Source organism: Tenrec ecaudatus, chromosome X (genome assembly GCF_050624435.1).
Source record: "Tenrec ecaudatus isolate mTenEca1 chromosome X, mTenEca1.hap1, whole genome shotgun sequence".
In the NCBI taxonomy this organism is placed as follows: Eukaryota; Metazoa; Chordata; class Mammalia; order Afrosoricida; family Tenrecidae; genus Tenrec; species Tenrec ecaudatus.
In genome coordinates this window covers 39,018,057-39,023,625 of record NC_134548.1, presented here as the reverse complement: position 1 = coordinate 39,023,625, position 5,569 = coordinate 39,018,057, and the positions used below count along the sequence as shown (strand labels likewise).

The 5,569-nt window shown below is 37.0% G+C and overlaps 2 pseudogenes; both read right to left on the bottom strand.

Moving 5' to 3' along the window:
* Positions 1 to 1,660: 1,660 nt before the first annotated feature.
* Positions 1,661 to 4,195, bottom strand: LOC142433277 (eukaryotic translation initiation factor 5 pseudogene; annotated as a pseudogene).
* On the bottom strand, positions 2,454 to 2,722 carry LOC142434565 (mitochondrial import inner membrane translocase subunit Tim9-like; annotated as a pseudogene).
* Positions 4,196 to 5,569: the final 1,374 nt, after the last annotated feature.

The following is a 5,569-nucleotide window of genomic DNA, read 5'->3' as shown; positions in this document are numbered from 1 at the left end:
TCTTCTTTCATGTACTCACTATGCTTTATGAGTTTTATTATTAGAAGAAACGAGTGTAACTCTCACGAGAAATTGGGATAATTTGAGTCCCTACAAAACAGCCAAAGGAGCCCTGGTGGCAGTGTCAAACAAGTGAACTACAAACCCTGCAGCAGATCTTTAAGAGTCTCAGAATGGACTTGATAGCAGAGGATTTGCTTTGATTTGGACAAAACAGCCAAGTTGCTGGAAGGATTCTGCAAGGGCTAGCCTCCTAAAGAAAGCCAAGGTTCTCTTTCGCTGTGCTAATTGGAGAGGCAATTAGATTGGCTCACCAAATCTAGAGTAAGGACTTAATATATGTGAGTAATACTCATATCTGAGGTTTTAAATCATTATAGGAGCAGGTAGCTTCATCTTACTCCCACAGAGCGGTTGGTGGGTTTGAACTGCCAACTTCACAGCTAGCCATCCAATGTTTACCTAAGAGTGCCACTAGGATTGTATTTATTTATCCAATTTTTGCTCCTTTCAAGTTCACTATTGTTGTTTATTTCCTGTTAACTTCTTCAATTAAATCTCATTTATGTTTTAGAGGTGGACACGAAAGGTAAATAACCATGATGGCCACAAATTAACCGCAAACTGAGAGCACTTTGAAAATAGAGAGTAAGGAATTCTATCATGCAGGAAAATAATCAAGTTTTAATGCATATATGTCATATTAAAAAAATTCCCTGCCATCCACTCATTTCTGAAAAGCGATTGTTAATTGTCTTCAGAAATGGGTATTTAAAGTGGGTTGTAGTTAATGAAAGATAGTGACTACTCTTGCTATTAGATGCCTTTGTGTTGATCCTTCCCCTAACAATCCTCTGTAAAACAGATCGATCAATCTAGTCCTACACTGTCCTCATCATTGCTATACTTGAGCCAATTTGACCATGATGTATTTTTACTGGGTTGTATTATCTAAGACTGTTGTGAATTTTTGCATTGTGCTCATAAGGGATATTGGTTTATAATGTTCTATATTGGTGATATGTTTGCCTGAGTTTCTTCCCCAATGTCTGTCCTTCCTCAAAAGTGATACATTGATGTTTCCTACCAGTATTGTAGTGTTGCCTAGTTCTCTCTTCAACTCTGTAAGAACTTGATTAATGTATTTTGAAGTTATTTCATTGAGTGTATAGATATGTATTATGGTTATGTCTTCTTGTTCAATCGCTCCTTTAATCATTTATGTAATGAACTTCTTTGTCTTCATGATGCATTTTTCTTTGAAGTCTATTTCATTGGAGATTAATATTGCCACTCACTTGATATATTTTTTCTATCCTTTTTTTTGTCTTTGTGTCTAGGGGGCATTTTTTCTTCTTTTTTAACCAAAATCATATCTTTATTTTTGTGACTTTATAAATTTGACTCAAATGAGCCCCTTCCTCGATTTGTTGGGAAGAAAAGTGATAAATAAGCAAACTACATAATGTTGTGCATTTGTATGAATGTCTTAGATATTTCACTGGGCTAATTACAGACCATTCACAATTGAACATTTTTAGTATAAAATGTAGTATGATGTTAAGACATTTTAGCTTTTGAGCATACATGTTGTGGTTCAGGAAGAAAATGTAGAAGTTTTTGCAGCATTGCAGTGTTAAGCTAGGTTGCATCCATCATTTTAAATAGCATCAATATTAAGATCATCATCTTTGTTGTCGGACTTAAATACAATGGCAGTCTTTGAGTATACATATTTATTTTCATCTTTTGACCACCAAAAGACTCTTCTTCCATTACCTCCTACAACTATTTTACGAACAGCTTTCGCACTTGAATCTCTTGGACAAGTACTTTTGAGACATATTTCACCAAGGCCTTTTCCAACCAACAAAAGATGACCTCTTTTTTTTTAAGCTCTTCTTCCAGAAAGTCTGTGTCATATCTCTCTTTCAAGATGTGAGGAATATTGGAGTTGAACTGAGTTTGATGCAACGCTATCACACATCCCAAACCATGCAGAAGGTACCACTGGGCCTTGGGATGTTTATATTTCTTGATTTGGTCTCTAATATTCTCATTAGAAGGAAGTCAGTCAAAACAAGAGGGCCTCTGCATTTACATCCAACCTTTCTACTTTAGTGACTTTTTTGTCAGAAGAATCAATAATACCCTCTTTTCACTTTTGCTTAACAAAATCTAACAAGATGTTGACCCAATCTTCAATGGTTCTCTTTTTTTTAAAGAGACGATAATTTCTTTTCCTAATAAATTGAGCAATCTGTGGAATCTTTAAAAGCCTCAGCAAGTGTCGCATCTTATTTCTCTTTTGAACAAGATCTTGTATTTGATTATTCCTAGTACATAGCAGTAGTTTCTCTAGACAGTTTGGCACAGTGACTTTTGCTCTCGAGGCATTCTATCAAATGAATCCTCATTCCAGGGCATATCTCATCCCATCCTTTGGGAATTCTTTATTGCGGCTGGCCAAGGAGTCCTGCTTTGGCTGCTAGACCTTCATTCAGCTGAATATGATATTCCTGAAATCTCACGGATAGCCTTTGCATAATTTAAAAATATTTCTGTAAGCAATATTCTGTACAGGCAGTCTCTTCAGGTTTTACCTCTCCTGTTGTGAAGTCTTTAACACAACTCCCAAAGCAAGTTTCTGTATGTTTATTGTAGGTAGTAAGAAATTCCTTAAAATGTTTTATCAGCGAGGTTCTGGTATTTGTGCTGTCATATTCTTTTGGTATGTTTGAATCACCTAGGAGAGGGGATTGGCCGGGATTCTCTCTAGAGAGGATCCTCATCTTCCTCTTGCCCAATGGTCCTCTTCAGATCCTAACTAAGGATTAGGATTTTGGCAGGGTCACTGATTTCACCCATCATGCACCTTTGCTTGGTTCTATTACCTCTGAAGTTATCATCCTTCTCAAGTTCCACAGCACGGGGAACACCGATTTCACTTGAAACTGGAGGGAGTGGTGTGTCACTGCTGGACGTGAAATCATGTTCCTGTCATTTGACCTTTCTGTGGTTGACATTGATAGATGTTTTGGGTTATTTGTGGCTTTATCAATAAAATGGAGAATCTTCTGTCTGGAGAAGAAAGGATTAGATAAGCAACTGCAAAAGTTATTAGTTTCTCACATGAAACTATTTTCATGGCTGAGACTGTAATTCTGATTGTATGCTATGTTTTCCCAATATAATTATCAATGGCTGCTCATTTTTGTCAAATAAGATATAAATCCAACAGTGCTATCAGGAGACTGGGAGGAAGTGCAAGGTCTAGTACTGGGGTACAGGCAGAGGCAGTCAGTTGGAAGTGCAGGCTAGGAGTGGTCAGGCTGATGCCATTGCTGAGTGTGGGAGGAGCCCCAGCGAGCCTCAGAGTCCATCCATATTCATCAGCACAGTTGCTGGTAACCTCTATAATGTTATCACTATGAATGTAAGGTGTCTATCTTGTAAGCAGCATATTGATGGGTCCTATTTTCTTATCCATTCTATTACTCTCTGTCTCTTGACTGGTGGATTTACCCATTTATTTTTAGTGTTGTTCTCGATAGGAATGTATTTATTGCTGTCATTTTGCTGTGTGTTTTTGTGCTGCTGTTGGTTTCTTCATTCCTTATAATTTTCTCTGCTGAGTTTATTTTATCTGTGGGGTTTCTTGTCATTCTTTTCTTTGCTGTTGTTTGACTTTTCACTAAGTCTTTGTAATTTTCCTCTTTTTTATTTTGATGGGAGTGTCTTTTTTTTGAGTTTACTTTGTTATTTATTATTTTCTTCCCAAGTTAAAAACGATCTTTTTGCTTGAAAACTACTTGAATTTCTCTCCATCAAATGTTTTGCATCTATACTATTCTCTTTATTTGCTTTGTCTTCATTGTGCAATGCTATCTCTGACTCCCTGTTTTCAGCCTTATAAGTTGGATTTGCTTGGAGTACTGCTTTAAGTGGATTAACTTCTCGGCAGTGCTGTCTTGTATGTTGCTCTTTGGTTGATGTCTGTTGTTGAAATACCCTTATGATTTTTGGAAGGTTGATCATGTTTTTTACAAATTCCTTTAACTTCTCCTTATCTGTGAATGCCGTTATTTCTCCCTTTGTTTTGAGGGTTAAGTTTGCTCGATATAAGACTTGCGGTTAGCCATTTTCTTTCTTTCAGAGTTTTATAGATGGCACTTCATTACCTTCTTGTCTGCATGCTTCCTGCTGAAAACTCAGAGCTTTGAAAAATTGGTTCCTCAATGTAGGTAACCTTCCCCACCCCCCACCCTCGATCTCTCAAAATTCTTTCCTTATCTTTGGTATTGGAAAACTTGATTTTTATGTGTTGTGCTTAGTTTTTTTGGAGGTCTATACTCTTTGAGGTTCTTTCACCTTTTGAATGGTTATTTTCTCCTTTATAAAAATGGTAAAGAAATGGTCTTCCAGCAACTAACTACTGGACTATTTTTGCTGGGTTTGTTTATTTGTTTCTCACTGTTCTAGAATTTTGATCATACATGTGTTATTCCTCTTGATAGTGTCTCACATAATTTTAAGAACTTCTTTCTCTTTTAATGCATTTTTCTTCCCATAGATTTGTATTGAGAGATTTGCCTTCAAGCTCACTAATTCGGCCTTCCATTGCTTCATTTGCTCTGCTTTGCTTTTTCAAATGTTATCTATTTATTTTTTAAATGTTATCTATTTTAATATCTTAATTTTTATATTCTTGGTTTCTATCGGCTGTTTTTGTCCATGGCTTCTAATCTGTCATTTATCCAGTCAGATTTTTCTTTCAGTGTTTTCCTAACTTCTTTCAATATATTTTTGGTAGCTTTCTGGATATTTTTTCTTCATCCATTGAAAGTGTCTTAGAATCATTCTTCTGGATTCCTTTTCTGATAATACCACTGCTTTTCTTCCTCAAAAGGAAGAGTCTTTTGGCTCTGTTTATAGGTCACTTGTTTGTATCTTTCCATCTGGGTTTTTCTTTTGTACTAAAATTTTCTGGTGTCTCTGAGACAGCAATACCCAAGTAAACATTAGCAGCATGTTTGTCAAGGTTCTGCTCAGGTGTGCACAGTGGGAGTGCAGCTACAAGGGTGTGATTGTGGGTGTGTTGACTATTGTGGTAAACAGAGGATTGTGGAGATTGAAGGACTAGCCTCCCACTTCTTGTGGCTTGTGTTGGTCTGCTGATAGTTTATAAAAATATCAATGAAGAGGATGACGATCATCATCACAATGATCAAAATATCATAGCACAAAGCTTTAACTGGCTGCTGTTTGTTTTCTCAAGGCCCTTTTCCCATAGCTGACTTATGTGGATGTCTGGGTATGTATTAGGGTTCATTCTGCCCCTATTGCAGCTGTGCTGATGGTTTACCAAAACAAATGAAAGAAAGGTGAAGAAAACAAAAAATGTAAGAAAAAGTCCCAGCCACTCCACACAGCTACTGTAGCCTCAGGATACTTCAGGAGTTCTAGGTCTCCCCCAGAGCCAATTGCCCAGGAAATTTCTGGGTGATTGAGATAGTTTATTATGCCAGCCTGGCCGATAAACACATGTGGGATTATTTGAAGGGCGGAG